Source organism: Opisthocomus hoazin, chromosome Z, assembly GCF_030867145.1.
Source record: "Opisthocomus hoazin isolate bOpiHoa1 chromosome Z, bOpiHoa1.hap1, whole genome shotgun sequence".
NCBI lineage: Eukaryota > Metazoa > Chordata > Aves > Opisthocomiformes > Opisthocomidae > Opisthocomus > Opisthocomus hoazin.
The window spans coordinates 62,409,836-62,426,926 of record NC_134454.1 but is presented as its reverse complement, the minus strand read 5'-3'; the positions used below and the strand labels follow the sequence as shown (position 1 = coordinate 62,426,926).

The following is a 17,091-nucleotide window of genomic DNA, read 5'->3' as shown; positions in this document are numbered from 1 at the left end:
TATTCAACTTCACCACAATTGTTATTATAATGAAAGATGACTGAAAAAGGGGCAATTTACACACAATTAAGTCCACATAGGAGCAGGAGTCGATCAAGCATAAAAACAATCTTTAAAGTCCATCCAGTGGCACAAAATGTTTCAAATGTGTATGTGTATTTATTCATTTTTATGTATTGTATTATTTCCAAAACATATTTTGGAATACCACGTTTTCTAGTAATGTAGATCCAAAGGCATAATACTCTCCATCATGATGAGACATCAGTACTTCAGATTTTTGTTAGATCCCTTATTCTGAATGTTATCCAGAGAAGCTCACACTCAGAAACCAAAATCCAATTTCAAGTGTTTTATGAAGTTTAAAATATATAACAATAAAAAGACATTAAATATTCTTCAAATGAGGCAAGAATGGCTATTATCTGAAAGGCTAAAATTTATTGAATGTCTTGTCCTATCTTTGCTCGAATGTTTTTTATTCTGTCCTGCTGAATCTTCCTCATATTAGATTTTTCGACAGGAACAGAAAGCAGAGTGTGAATTTGACAGATTATATAATTTTTTAATCTTTATTAGTCACCAAAGAAGTAGACAAAGCTTTTACTGATTTTGGAACACAGGAGAAACATATCTCCTGAATAATACTACAGAAATAGGGCCAGAAGTACACTGAGCAGGACATGAGAGAGCTCTTTGTGACCTACTGTGTATAAAATGAAGAGCCAGTTTATTTGCTTGAACAGAAATCGAAAACATTACAAATGCAGTGGAAATTGTAGCTCACTGAAATATGTATGCTGCTTATGCAGTCTTAATTCCTGTTGCATATTCACACAGAAAGCTACTGAATTAATGCCATAGTGTATGTGTATGTATGTGTGTAAGCAATATAAGAAGGGAAGAGTGGGAATGCTTAAGTCTGGATAAGTTGATTGTCTGGAAGACTATGGATTTCTACATGCCCTCTCAATTTCTCGCCTATATGAGGATTCTATTCTTGTTAAATTGCAGTTTTTGTGAATATAGACTTTTCACAAAATCACATAATGTTAGGGGATGGAAGGTACCTCTGTGGATCATCTAGTCCAATCCCCCTGCCAAAGCAGGGTCACCTACAGCAGGTTGCACAGGAGTTCATCCAGGCAGGTTTTGAATATCTCCAGAGAAGGAGATTCCACAACCTTCCTGGGCAACCTGTTCCTGTGCTCCGTCACTCTCACAGTAAAGAAGTTCTTCCATGTCTTCAGATGGAACTTCCTATGCTTCAGTTTGTGCCCGTTGCCCCTTGTCCCATCACTGGGCACCACTGCAAAGAGTCTGGCCCCATCCTCCTGACACCCACCCTTCAGATATTTGTAAGCATTTATTAGGTTCTCTCTCAGTCTTCTCTTCTTCAGGCTAAACAAGCCCAGCTCCCTCAGCCTTTCTTCATAGGAGAGATGCTCCAGTCCCCTCATCATCCTCGTAGCCCTCCGCTGGACTCTCTCCAGGAGCTCCTCATCTTTCTTGAACTGGGGAGCCCAGAGCTGGACACAGTACTCCAGACAGGGCCTCACTAGGGCAGAGTAGAGGGGAAGAAGAACCTCCCTTGACCTGCTGGCCACACTCCTCTTAATGGACCCCAGGACACCATTGTCCCTCTTGGCAACCAGGGCACACTGCTGGCTCATGGTCAACTTGTCATCCACCAGGACACCCAGGTCCCTCTCTGCAGAGCTGCTCTCCAGCAAGTCTGCCCCAAGCCTGTACTGGTGCATGGGGTTGTTTCTTCCCAGGTGCAGGACCCTGCACTTGCCCTTGTTGAACTTCATCAGGTTCTTCTGCACCCAACTCTCCAGCCTGTCCAGGTCACACTGAATGGCAGCACAGCCTTCCGGTGTATCTACCACTCCACCCAGTTTTGTGTCATCAGCAAACTTGCTGAGGGTACACTCTAACTCTTCATCCAGGTCATTGATGAAGAAGATGAACAAGACTGAGCCCTGGGGAATGCCACTAGTTACAGTCCTCCAATTAGACTCAGCAGCGCTGATCACAGCCCTCTGTGCTCTGCCATTCAGCCAGTTCTCAATCCACCTCACCGACCACTCATCCAGCCCACTCTTCCTAAGCCTGCTTATGGGGATGTTACGGGAGACAGTGTCAAAAGCCTTGCTGAAGTTGAGGTAGACAACATCCACTGCTCTCCCCTCATCCACACAGCCATTTATACCATCATAGAAAGCTATCAGATTGGTCAAGCATGATTTCCCCTTGGTGAATCCATGTTGACTACTCCTGATAACCTTCTTCTCCTCCACTTGCTTAATGATGACCTCCAGAATGAGCTGCTCCATCATCTTTCCCAAGATAGAGGTGAGGCTGACCGGCCTGTAGTTCCCTGGGTCCTCCTTCCTGCCTCTTTTTGATAAATACTACAGTCCTGCTTACCTAAAACTGCTCACAACACTGCCCTTTTCCAAGACACACTATCTAGTAAAGGATTTGTTGCATTGTTGACATGGTTTATATCGGCAGCCAGCAACCAGGACCAGACAGCTGCTCTCTCACTCCTCCCCTCCTCAGTGGGATGGGAAGGAGAATGTATAAAAAGTAAAATTTGTGGGTTGAGATAGAAACGGTTTAATAAGACAACATAAGAAGGAATAATACTAATATTAATTCTAGTAATAAAGAATATGCCAAACAAGTGATACACAATACAATTTTTCTCACCTCCTGACAACAGATTGAGCAGCCAGTTACCAAGCAGTGACTGCAAAACTTGTGGAACTTGTGGAACTCACAAAACTTGCAGAAAAGTTTCTGGTCCCTGGTCAACCTGTATTTATATACTGAGCATGACATCTATGATATGGAATACTTCCACTGGCCAGCTTGGGTTAGCTGCCTGGCTGTGCTCCCTCCCAGCTCTTGTACACCTGCTCATTAGCTGAGCACGGGAAACTGAGAATAGTACTTGTTTTCCTAGGAACAACTAAAAAGATCAGTGTATTATCAACAATGTTATACTAAATCCAATACACAGCAGCAACTGGGAAGAAAATTAACTGTATCCAAGTTGAAACCAGGACAATTTTTCAAAACAGCTACAGACAGAAAAGAATGCTGGGACAGACAGTATTTTTATTAATACAGTAATATTTATCCTGCATGTCCAATTTTGAAGACATGCTTACACATAGAAGCATCTTCAGCCTTACTAATGTAATTAACCACACCGGTGAAGAGCAAAGGCTCTTGGATGAACTGGTTTGTTCTCCAGTACGTATGAGGGGATAAACATGCACGCTGAAATATAAGATGCAGCTCCATTAGATGTGTGTAATAAATAGTGGACATTATAAAAGAAGATTTATGGGATCTGTTACAGTTTGCTGCTGGAGAGAAATACAAAATGAAGTCCTAAAGGGGATATATGATAAGACATGGATTACTAAAAAAGATTGCTTATGCAGCACTTTATTCCCTAGGGGTCCAACTTAAGGCAGGCCAAGCAGAGGACAATGAAGAGCAGACGTAAAAAGCGCTTAACCTTGGCGAAGGATGAAAGGCCACTATATGGATGGATAGTTTATAATCTGAGAAGCTGCTTTACAAAATCAACAAGAAAAAAGAACTTGAAAACAATAAAAAATTCAAGACACATTATTTTGTTCATCATTAAAAATTCAGTAAAAGGGGTATAGCTTACTGAAATAAAGGTAATTCAGCAAAAATACGTGATTTATCTTTGCCAAACTGGTTGCAGCAATTGACAAAAATCTGTCCATTTGTCTTATACTATATGCTTGCTGCAAGCTTTGCCAATAAGTCCTCATCATTGCTTTTGACATCACAAGTATCTGCCTGTGGAAATGACAGACCTAGTGATCCAAGTGTAAATGCAATGTACTGCATAAAGAGGTCATAATATGCATCTCACCTACACAGTCAGCAATTTTCATTTCTGAGAACAAAAAGATTTTGGAAGATGAGGTTGTACATGTGTCTGAGCACATGAATGAGAAAGAAAATAAAAGCTAAAGAAAAATGTTCAAAGGGCAAAAATTTCTTTCTCTCTTCTTTGTTTTGATCAGATGTTTCAGATTTATAAAGAGCACTGACAGTAACTGAAACTCTTGTAAGGTAAAAGTATGTCATGAATATTATGAGTATTTCATGTCTGAACTCCATCCCAAAGCACTTGATCATATTTCAGAGATTTTGAATCTAAGCCTACAAGCTGTGCTACAGACTCATTTTCTTTCTTATTGGTGTTCCACGCAAGCACAAAAGTCTGTCTGCAAACCGATAGTTAGAACTGACCTGGTGAAATTGGACAGCTACACAGACGTGTACTTATTTTCTCATGCAAAAGAATATGAAACCCTTGCCTGACTTCTTCTTCTGAGGTTAACTCCACTGGCTGGAAACATTCCCATTCCAAGGTGTTCACCACGGTCCTAGCTGGTTGTCGCTATCCCCTCATCTGTTGCTGGAGAGCAGTCAGGTAAACACTCCTATTCCTGTCTGGGGTAGTTCAGACTAACCATCCATCCATCCATCCATCCATCCATCCATCCATCCATCCATCCATCTCTCCCCCCACTTAATTATAAAACAAACACAACTGCTTTGTATGAAGTGACTAAATACTCGGTGTCAGAAATAGGTCGGCAGAAATAATATCACGTCTTTACAAACTGAGTATTTTCCCGTCCCTTCTATAAGTACACTCTGTTAAACTATTGAACAAGTCTTCAGGTATCTGATTCCAAAATGAGTTTACAGCACAGTTTTTTCCTCTTGGTTGAGAGAAACTGGCATCTAGAACAGATAATTTAACAAAACTTTGCAGCAATGTATTGAAATTTTAAGCATCTGAAGGCTGGAGGAAAGCTTATACTTACAATTTAGGCAATCAGCCACCCTTTCAAACTGATGAATGTTTACTCCTTTTTAAACTACGAAATTATATATATTTCTTAGTTTCCTATTCCGTTCTTCATCACATCAGCATACAGAGTTGTTGCTTTTGATGTAAAGCTTTGCAGCTTGGGGTTTTTTCATTATGAGTATGCTGGGCTCACCCTGGAGAGGAAATAAGCATTTATTAGAGCACATTCCAGGACATTACACAGGTAAGTCTACAGTAATTTCTACAATCTCCAAGGTTTTGCACTAGGGGCAGAAAGAAGTCCACTGATGTCTGACATTTGTTCTGATCTATTTACTAGTAGTTTGTGTCCTGGCACCCTGACTAACAATTAAAATAAGACAGTAAGATATAGAGTCACTCTTTATCTACTGTTGTGGAATGATTCCATCTACTGAAATGACAGGAGAAAGAAAAGGAGAAATTTGTCAGGACACTGCCAGTCTGAAGAACTGGCACAACGAACTAGCAAAACTAATCTGCCATTTTTAGAGTGTTTAGTTAGTAGCTCTCAGACCTGAGTCACAGCTGCAGCCAGTATTTGACCAGCCTTTCTCAGGATGTCACTCAGGTTGAATTTTCGTATAGCAAACATTCTTTGGTAGCAGTATTCACTTTCAGGTGACATTCAAAAAGCAAGAAGAGTACTGGCAAGCCTCAGTAGAAGAACCTGGGGGTGATAAAGGTGAATAAGAGAAAACAAAGGATACAAGGACTTTTGGGAGGCTGGACCTGATAAATATGTTTGGCTTTTTATGGGGCAGAAGGGAAGGAATTCCCATTTTTTTCAGCCTCTAAGTTGCATCTTATTTTGCCTGTCAATCAGCCACAGCACAGCCATTCTCAGCATTTCCTCAGGAAACTTTTCATGCAGTTGCTGAACAGGTTTATGCTTTGTGTGCCAGACATAATGTGGCAGCAGAATCTTTCGGTGTGTTCTTGAGTAAGCAATACACATGCATAGTCACAGAGCCAAATATTTTCAAGAACAATGAAATTGGCTTTGTCCAAGAAGGGTGAAGACTTGTGCTAATACAGAAAATAGCTACACCCTTTGAGACAAGGAGTGAAGGACAGAAAAAAAAATGGGTGAAAAAAAATGAATTAAGCAGGATCTGCAAAAAGTGCTAGGAAATGCCACTAAATGTGGAAGAGCAAATGATACAATAGAAAGTGATGCGTTTCCCACAAAAAGAATTATAGGGCCAACGATAGAGGACAGAAAGATCATTGCAAGAAAGAGTATGTATGTACACACACACATACACACAGAGGAAGAAATGTTTGCCCTCATATTTTCCATTCCTGGGGCGTTTCCAGCATCTGTACCCTCCTCCATCTTTCAATTATTGACTCAATGATCATAGCTGAGGTGGCTGTGTGGCCAGCACTGGGGTACAGAGAGGAGGAAGCTGAGATTTTGCCTGCATAGAATCATAGAATCATAGGTTGGAAAAGACCTCTAAGATCATCAAGTCCAACCATCAACCCAACACCACCATGCCTACTAAACCGTATCCAGAAGTGCCACATCTACACGTTTTTTGAACACCTCCAGGGATGGTGACTCAACCACCTCCCTGGGCTGCCTGTTCCAATGCCTCACCACTCTTTCACTAAAGAAATTTTTCCTAATATCTAATCTAAACCTCCCCTGATGCAACTTGAGGCCATTGCCTCTCGTCCTTCGCTAGTTACCTGGGAGAAGAGGCCAACACCTGCCTCACTGCAACGTCCTTTCAGGTAGCTGTAGAGAACAATAAGGTTCCCCCTCAGCCTCCTCTTCTCCAGACTAAACAGCCCCAGTTCCCTCAGCCGTTCCTCAAGAGACTTGTTCTCTAGACTCTTCACCATCCTTGTTGCTCTTCTCTGGACACGCTCCAACAACTCAATATCTGTCTTCTAGTGAGGGGCCCAAAACTGAACTCAGTACTCAAGGTGTGCCCTCACCAGTGCTGAGTACAGGTGCATGATCACCTCCCTGCTCCTGCTGGCCACACTTTTCCTGATACAAGCTAGGATGCCGTTGGCCTTCTTGGCCACCTGGGCACACTGCTGGCTCACATTCAGCGGGCTGTCAACCAACACCCCAAGGTCCTTTTACACCAGGCAGGTTTCCAGCCACTCCTCCCCAAGCCTGTAGCGTTGCACGGGGTTGTTGTGACTGAATTGCAGGGCCCGGCATTTGCCCTTGTTGAAACTCATACAGCTGGCCTTGGCCCATCGATCCAGTCTGTCCAGATCCCTCTGCAGAGCCTTCCTACCCTCAAGCAGATTGACACTCCCGCCCAACGTGGTGTGATCTGCAAATTTACTGAGGGGGCACTCAGTCGCCTCATCCAGATCATTGATAAAGATGTTAAACAAGACCAGACCCACACTGAGCCCTGGGGAACACCACTCGTGACCGGCTGCCAGCTGTATTTAACTCCATTCACCACCACTCTGCGCTCGGCCATTCAGCCAGTTCTTTATCCAGTGAAGAGTACACTCATTCAAACCACTAGACAGCTAGTTTCTCCATGAGGATACTGTGGGGAACAGTGTCAAAGGCCTTACTAAAGTCCAGGTAGACAACATCCACAGCCTTTCCCTCATCCACTAGGCTGGTCACCTGGTCATAGAAGGAGATCAGGTTGCATGTTACCCTGTTCTGACTGTGTATTCCTCTAATGATTTTGTCATCTCATCTCCCATCACAGACAGATGCAGCCGAGAGAAAGAGAAGTGAAAAAAAAACCCAATAAAATTCCAGACATCTCTGCTTCCAAGCACATATTTTGGTTGCTTATTCAGGTCTATTTTAGCATTTCATGTTTAATGATTCACTTTTCAGCTGGGAGTCTGTCTAAAACCCTTCAAAGTGACCCATAAAGAGGTCTACAGCTACATTTTTGCAATTAAAGTAATTATCTTCTGTTTTAATGGAAATTTCTTTTGTTACAGACAGACATGCTTGTTTAACCTCTATCTCACTTCTATCTTAAAAATTTGACCATCAGTATCACAAGAGATGAATTTTCTGAAAATCTATCAGCTATTTAAGTGCCTAAATGGGAATAAGAATTTTCTTAAAGTTTAGTTCCAGCTGTGATGAGCCCAACAGTGTCTTAGTTGAAGTCTAAAAGTCAGATTTATTGGAACTACAAGATCAAGCTTGTGCAAGCAAACCTCAGATTTGCCTTCAGTAACTGAATTTCGTGAAAACCTCTTCTAGGCTTCTACTTCATGAAAAAGAAACAAACTTGTGGGGTTGCAGTGAAATAAAAGTTTGACCAGGTTTTTTTTGCTCTTTGGAAATTTCCAATAGCACAAGAATTGTTCTTTCAAATTAGGACAAAATCGATGTAGACAGATAGATATATAGATAGATAGATGGATAGATAGATAGAGAGAGAGAGACAGATAGATAGATAGATAGAATATCTACATAAAATAGATAGAGTATTTGCAGAATTCACTGAATTTAAACATTTCATTACTTTAAGGCAACATTTGAATACTTGATTCAGTGTTTCAATGAAATTTCAAATTAAATTAAGACATAAAATGGAAAGACAAATGCTTACTGAGAGTGGAAATTTTGCTTCATATCAGGAACTGAAAAAAGTGGGACTTTTTGCTTGGAAAAAAAATAGGAGTTATAGAACATTTATAAAAATAGAAAATATTATGCAATAAATTTATTGCAATAATGCAATAACATTATTAGTTATAGAACATTTATAAAAAAAGGAAATATTATGCAATAAGTTTATTGCAATAATGCAATAAACATTTTTCCATATAACATTTTACCTTCAACAGATTACATTTTTGGCTAACAACATTTGCAAACTAATACTTTCAGTCTGTAGTGATGGGTACTGATATCTGACAGTTGGATCCTTCATAGTCACCCCCATATTGAAATGTTTTGACAAGTGTCTCCAATGATCCCATATTTATTTCCTATCAAATTAGGATAAAAATATTTTTCCTCATACAAAACTTTCAAAGATGCAAAATACCTGTCTGAAACACAGCCATGCTGTTTGGGCCCATACTAACTCCTGAACTGTGCGTTAAAATGGTCTGAAGAGTATAAACTGAGCAGAAATCTGTCTGAGGCCATTAGAAGCATGATATATCAAGCTCCAGCATCTAGAAATGTCTCTAGAGAATATTTAATCTAATGTTCTGATTCATTACTGATTTAAAAGCTACAGAACATGACTGATGAGTATCCAGTTTCTTCTGAAATTTGTGAAATTAGATGTTCTGAAAATGTATTTGTAGCGCAATACCTTCATTCACTTCATTCTGTGTAAACATTGTAATTTCTATGGACAGTGTACATAGCACTTTGTGTGGTCTTTCAACTATTTCTAAGTACAGGTTCCCTATTCCATCTGTCTTGACTTGCTAACAGCAGAAATATATTAAACATGGGAAGATTCAGTAATGCTGGCATGATACATTTACACCTGAGACAGTTCCCATATTTGTAAATCTGTACCAAGAAAATATAGAGAGCTTGGGATCTTTCCGACCTGTCACACAGTCAGCAATAAAAATTCCAGGTAAAATCTGTCCATAATATCCAATTGAAAATTCAAAGAATTCAGCTGCTTTAAAAAAAAAAAAATTGTTCACCTGCATAAAAGTATATTCAACCAATACACTACTACAACTACTACGCAACACTCTATAAATACCAGATCAGTGAGGGTATGTTTATTGCACAGAAGCATACAAGGCCTATACATGGCCAGCGTAAGTTTTTTCCTAAAACACAGCAATAACCTAGTTTTAGACAGCTGCCAGCTGCCTGAGAGATAAGAGACTTTTCTTTGGAAAGTAACTTCTCTTTCAAATGATTATCTATGTCACAAAATTGATGCTCTCCTCCTGAGACAAGCGGCTGAACTAAATACTGGGTTTTATTGTCACTTAGACTCCTAAAATCACATATGGTTTGGGTTGGAAAGGACCTTTAAAGATCATCTTCTCTGACCTCCCTGCCATAAAGGAGGGATAACTTTCACTAGACCAGGTTACTCAAAGCCCCATCCAACCTGGCCTTGAAAACTTCCAATGATGGGGCATTCACAACTTCCTTGGGCAACCTGTTCCAGTGTCTTGCCACCCTCATAAAAAAATTCTTCCTTATATCTAATCTACGTCTATCTTCTTTCAGCTTTTGTACCAACCAAGAGAACAGAGCTTGTGTTTGCACAGAAGCTATACAAACTGCTGAAGAATTGAGAGACAAAATGCATTACTGATCACAGTAGATTCATAGCCTATACCGCCATGACAAAACAAGAGTTGGGAAAACGAACTAGATGAAGAAGGGGATAAGAAAGGGAAAGCATTCTTTACAAGGAACATAGCATTGCCTGAACTCAATCAAAATCTGTCATAGCTCTCAGACTCTTCTTCTGTTGTGTTGCCATGATCAGGAGCCATTTACCCGACCTTCTGTGGGAGTTACTGGCAAGGTGAGGTGGCATACCATCTGCTCATACTGTTTTGTGCAGAACCTGAGCCTGTGCTGAGATATACTGCATTGCACCATTAACCCTTTAGGCAAGTTTAATTTCTTCAGGACTGAAAACTGGGATGTCCAATTTTCTGTCTTTGCAGGAATGGGCAGCAACTGAGAAGGAATTTTATGGAACTAGAAGCTGCACTAAGATGAGAATAGCAGTTACATTTAAGACCTGTTTTAAGTCCCTTTAAGAATCTAGCCCTGAAAAGTGACACAAATATGTGAGGTAAGAAATGGTCTTCAAAGAACATGGTGTGATTTGAAAATGAGAAAATCATTCATGCAGCTGTATAGTGAAAGAGAGTTGGAAATAGAAAATACCATTTAAATAAATATGAATAACCTCTGACTTCTAATTTCCTTTTTCTGAAATGTTTCAAAATCTGTTTTCAGGAAACAAAATTCTTGTGTTCTTTCTACCAGACTCTCTGCCTTTTTCTTTCTCTCAAAGAATAAAATTACCATCCTCCCATTTTCAGCACCTGGGTCCTGTCTGAAATCTATTAGGAAAGCGTGGTGTCAGCAACAATGCATCTGGAAAAATCTGCTTATGTTAACTATGGGATCTTATGGGAACAAATGAGATGAAAAATGACTGCTCTATGCCTGTTCTCAGAAATCACAGTGTACATTGTCTACAGGAATCCTTGCCTGCTTTGTTTTGCTCTTGGACACTGAACACATTGCATTTCATGTAATAAAATGTAACCATTGGTGCTGATCTTTCCTTTAGTCTTTTTGATATTTCTGTTTTTCTACTTCCATTTTTATTGCCATAGGGTTCCCCTCTTCCACTAAATCTTCCATCACTGCACTTTTCCAGCCTCATTCCTCTTTGGGTTCTACCTTCAGGGGTGCTGAAGGATCCAAGAACTCTGTTTTTCTCTACCCAGGCTGACACTTCCTGTCTCCTGCCTTCATCAGTTTATCCTGGTTTTAGTCTGTAGCCAAAAAGGAGGAAATTAAAGTGCCAGCTGCATACACGCTTCAGGTAGCAGTTCAAAAAAAAGGGTAATAGTATTATGGAAATAATTTCAAAAGCTTTCACCTAGATTCAGGCAGAACTGTGTCTTCTACTTATTCAAGAAACAGTCTAACCATGTTTGCTATGGAAAGAGAGGCATAAATTAAAGAGGTTCGAAGGAGGCATGAATCATACGATCACAGTGATTAGTGTGGTCTGCTTGGGGCAGAGGACAAAAGAAGGTCCTCTTTACAAATAATCATTTTAATTCACATTTTCATTACACTATAGGACCTACCAACTCAAAGGAATTAACAGAGATTTAATATCTTGCCGATACATGGTTTCTCACATGCAACACTGAGTATTATATAGTAGTTTTACAGCCTGCAAAATACCCAAGTTTCCCACCATTTACTCATATATATCCCATTTAGGTGTTAGCTTAGGATCATGGAAAGCAGTCAAGAATCCATAGGCCAAAAGATAACAGTGATGAAGGAGTAGAAGGAGCTGAAGACCAGCTAAATGTTGAGAAGTGAGGGCAAAAGAGAGGAGAAAAAAACCCAGTTTAGAAATGGATTAACAACGAATGTCAGTGCCAATAAAAAATACTTAGGCTTCTGTAAGTTCTGAGTTCAAAACAGTGATGAAACTCAAAACGCTGGACCAAAACTGCAAGTGCAATCAGTGATGTTGCCTCGTTCATTTTATTTTTGTTCTATTGTCCGTTCATTTTTGTTGTCTTCACCCTTCCCAGATATGAGAAGAGAAGGCTGAGGAGTGAACTCATTGCAGTCTACACCTTCCTCAAGGGGGGCAGTGGAGGGGGAGGTGCTGCTCTCCTTTCTCTGGTAACCAGCCACAGCACATGAGGACATGGAATGAAGCTGAATCAGGGGAAGTTCAGGCTGGACTTTGGAAAAGGTTCTTCACTGAGAGGGTGGTGAGTAACTGGAACAGGGTCCCCAGGGAAGTGGTCACAGCACCAAGTCTGTCAGAGTTCAAAGAGCAGCTGGACAATGCTCTTAGTCATATGGTTTAGTTTTAGGTAGTCCTGTGAGGAGCAGGGAGTTGGACTCGATGGTCCTTATGGGTCCCTTCCAACTTGAGATATTCTGTGATTCTATGATTCATTAGATCCTAATTCTTACCTTTTTCTGATGGTTTAGATGTATTTCTCTTTCCCATTTTTCAAGGTGCAATAAGTTTGGTCATTTGCAGACTACAGAGTAACACAGAAGTAGTTGTTACCTATATAACATAGTAGTATATTTAGAAATTGTATTCTGGTGTCAAATATAACCAAGCATGTTAAAATAATTGCTGACGTCCTGCATTAGAGCAATAGTATATACTAACTTACACACTATGCAATAATGCTAGTGTATGCTACTCGTACACAGCACTAGCTGTATTGAAATTATGAATTCATTTATTATTATTGTGCTCAGTGAATTCCTACCATTGTCTTGGGTTGCACAGTCACCACTAAACTCCACTCAGTACACTTTTACAAAAGCAAAGGTACTGCTCTTATAAAAGCAGCTCACACAGGAAGCAGAATAATAGGAGATTATACCAACAAACCTCCAGCTACTGCAGAAGAAATGAAACATATTCATCCTGACTGAAGAAAGGTACTGGTCACTTGGGGTCTTGCAATTGTAAAAGAAAGACTTTGGTGAAGAAACAGACAGTTCTCAAAGATCTACCTTATCAGAGTAAACCTAAAATGAAGTAAGTTTTCAACAATGAACTTAGAACAAAAGGAAACTAAAACCAAAAGCATATTATTTAAAAGATAATTGTGGATATTTTTAAACAGTAGTGCACTGTTAAAAGCTAAATACAATGACGTGGTCATTCAGATTCGGACACTACTGAGAAGAAAAAGACTTTGAAAATACATATTCCATAATTGTAACTGTAAAACCTTTTTTTAAGAGATGCAGGACATCAGATGCTAGAATACTGCATGTAAATTTCTTTCCTTACATACTTACCGCAATAAGGCTACAGAAGGCCTGATTCATTACAACTGCAATTTAAACCTAATTCTAACTTTCCTAGCCTGATCTAGGATGTCAGCAAGATTAATTTCATTTTAGTCCTCTGCATCCATTTTGAATATAAATGCATTTTTCTCTACTTCCACATGAATGAATGACAAAGCACCTGCAAGAGTATTTCCGTTAATTCAGCTTATTATCACAGTGGAAACAAAAGGAATCAGTACAATCTATTCTAATCTTTAAAATTACTGATGATATATATAAATAAAAAGCATTATCACTCAACAAAGAATTACAACATATGTGAATAAAAAGTGTTTTCTAAAGCAGCAGACAGTGAAAAATATTTAACTTCAAGACCATGTTTCTGACACACTTACTCTGTTTAATTTTGCGTGGTTATTTTTAGTTCTTTCAAAAGCACAATAATCACCTTGTTGGATGTCTCATTTTTCAGATGCAATCTGGATGAATAAGTAGATTGACTAAAGATTCAATGTTGCAACATACAGAAAGGTTTAACAACCTGAAAAAGAACAGTTAAACCACAGTTAGAACCCTGCAGTACTTGCAGTCACTTGTAACTCTATTATGGCTAGACTCAGTCATCCCTACCTATCAGTTGGAGAAAAAGCATCACAAAATATTAGGTTTTAATGCAAACAAACCCCTTACAACTGCCCCCATTATTGGCAACTATCTAGTAATTTCTGTAAAGATTCTGGGTCAAACCCGACATTATATTATTTAGTGCAAATTCACAGATCTAAAGCCATATCTTCACAGTTTTCCTTCACCTTCCATTTTCCATTCCAAACCTGTAAGCTGAGCTGCAGGAATGTCCATGCTGAAATGATCATAAAACTGAAAAATTAATAATACGGAAAATAAATGCATTTTCATACCGTTACGTTTTAACTTGGCAGCTGGCATTTAGGACCGTGCAGCCATATGCCGGCAACTAGGATCACACAACCACTCACTCACTCTCCCCCCTCCCAGTGGGCTGAGGAGGAGAATGGGAAAAAGTAAAACTCATAGATAAAGACAGTTGAATAAGACAGCAAAGAAATAATAACAACAACAACAACAATACTATAATAGAATACACAAAAGAAGCAATACACAATACAATTTTTTCTCACTGCCTGATAACTGACGCAGCCGGTCCCTGAAAAGGAATCACAGAACTCATGGATGTCATGGAACTCATGGAAAAAAACTGAACTCACTGAAAAGCTTGAACTCACAGAAAACAAGAGTTCTTGTCCACTCAGTCAACATCTATAGATGAAGCGTGACATTGATACCTGTGAATGTAACAAATGTAACATGTAGGGGATGTTATCACTTTAGGTGGTCAGAATCATTGCACAACCAAAGCATGTCTTGGTTCAGTGAATAATCGGGATGGTTGTAAGATAAGAGACTCCTGAATAACCCCTTTTCGCTTGGCCTTGGGAGAAAACATATGCAAACTACAGAGATAAGGAGGCTGCAAGATGATCTCAAGACCCCCAATGATTGAAGGTCATTAACACCTACTAATGAGTTCTCAGAAAAAAAACATTACTTTGATAAGCATTTCTTGGAAATGTAATAAATATATATGTTAACATAGCATAAATACCTACTAACTGTGTCTCTTTGGTGCACAAGTTTGGAGGAGAGATCCCCCCATGTGCCCAGTGCCGTAATAAATAATACCTACTTAATAGCCTTCTGACTATGGAGTCTTCAACCCCAGCTTTTCACGGCATCAACATCTATGGTATGGAATATTTCCCTTGGGCAGCTTGGGTTAGCTGCCTGGCTATGCTCCATCCCAGCTGCTGCACACCTGCTCATTACCTGAACATAAGAAACTGAAAAAAATACTTGATTTCTTAGGAACAACTAAAATCATCAGTGTATTATCAACATTCTCCTCATACCATATCCAAAACACAGCAGCTACTGGGAGGAAAATTCAACTCTATCCCAGCTGAAACCAGGACACAAACTAGTACAAATCACTTTAGGGAAGAATTGTGCATAGAATTTTTTTCCTACAGATATAAATATTTGAACATGCCCACTCCATTAAGGTGTTCTATGTATGCCAAACTCTAATTTGACCTAAGTTTCTATTTCAGAATCCACCATAAGAGATATGCAGTATATTTCCCATTCTCGTTTTTTCATATTCCACAGAAATAGAATTAGATTGCCCATGCTAGCTTAGGTTTCTTCAGTCTGTCTACTGAACTGTCTACTGAACCAATCTTAAACAACACATCAGTCTGTTAGACCTGTCCCAGTGGAGTTCACACACTTCCTTTCCACATTCTTTACTTTATCTGTCTTCTTCAGTGGACAATTTATTAATGTGATTGTATAGAGATATTCCTTAGTGTTTTGATGGAAACACCTTTGCATACTGTACTTTCTCTCACAGTACGCTTAACTATTTTTTCTTGGTGTAACACTTACTGTGGAGTAGGGTGCTTGCTATAAAAAAACAATATTAGCACAGATATGCAATTCATGTGTCGAATTAAAAAGATGACATTCATAGACGGACAAAGGATAAAACTGTCTCTTCTATGGTCAGAAGAACATGAGTTCTGCACAGCATGAGTACCAATGCAGTTTATTTTGCTGTAAAAGTCAGGATGATAGCATTTAAATAATGTATGTGAAAGCATGGTTGCTGTATAAGTTGTGAAACTGGCATTTACAATCATAATGATAAAAAGCTGCTGATATTCTGTACGAATAGCTTGATTTCTGAAAAGAATTATGTCTTGATTTCTGAAAAGAATTACGTCTTTCATAATTCATAGATGGGTGAATTTGACTGAGTCTGCTTAAATGAAGGTACCTGAGATAATGTAATATACAGGACTTGGTTCTGAGCATTCTGCACATTGTGACAGAGTTGTGGCTTTTGGTGCTTCTATTTAGATGCACTAGTCTTTTCCTTTATAGGTCAGTTATAAATCACTCCTGTCAGCAGGCACACCACATAAAATAGAAATCAAGTGAATATTTACAGGGCATTTAAGGGGATCTTTACTTGTTCTCACCAGGATTCCTAGTCGTTAGACATTAATGAAACTCAGGATGTAATTCTTGCTAGAATTTAAAAAAAAAACCAGAAGAGTCATAATAAATGCAAGAAAACCACATCATTTTCAGCAGTATTTAAATTTTCAATAAATGGGACTTGCCATCCTTTAGCTGTCCAAATGCAAGCCAGGCTAGTTTGAGGAAAGAGGGAACAAAGAAACATTAAATATTTTGCATTAATTGATAATATATAAGTCATTTGATAGAACAATATTTGCCATATTTTAGAATAAATTCTTTAAAATACGAAAACATTTCTTCAGAGGAAGAAAAGTAAAGCTGTACTTCACTGGTCTGAATAACTTTTCATGAATGCCAGAGTTCTCTAAAATTCAGATATATTGCCCATTTTAAGTTCTATAGTTTATTTTATAAGGCATAGAGTAGTTCTGCTACACCTTTAATCATAATTCTAAAATCACTATACTTAAAATGTTATTTTAATACATCACTTAATAAAAATGGCATCTATTAGAGAAAGGTGCCTTCAGCTGTTCTCCACAGAGAACAGTAAGATAGTTTTGTAAGTAAAATGTGCCTTATCTGA

The 17,091-nt window shown here is 39.0% G+C and overlaps 1 protein-coding gene across 5 annotated transcripts in view; it reads right to left on the bottom strand.

Annotated features, from left to right (window-relative positions):
* FAM174A (family with sequence similarity 174 member A) overlaps window positions 1-17,091 on the bottom strand; it is a 53,255-nt gene that overhangs the window by 4,753 nt on the left and 31,411 nt on the right. For 2 of the 5 annotated variants that reach the window (XR_012761870.1, XR_012761869.1), the window contains exons 3-6: window positions 13,867-13,959; window positions 12,573-12,672; window positions 4,896-5,076; window positions 2,719-4,480 (exon numbers count right to left, since the gene is read on the bottom strand). The gene's annotated coding sequence lies outside the window, so the exon portion shown is untranslated. Of the gene's footprint in view, window positions 1-2,718; window positions 4,481-4,895; window positions 5,077-5,573; window positions 5,592-12,572; window positions 12,673-13,866; window positions 13,960-17,091 lie in introns of those variants that run through there. The other 3 variants (XR_012761871.1, XR_012761872.1, XR_012761873.1) reach the window with 3 other exon arrangements.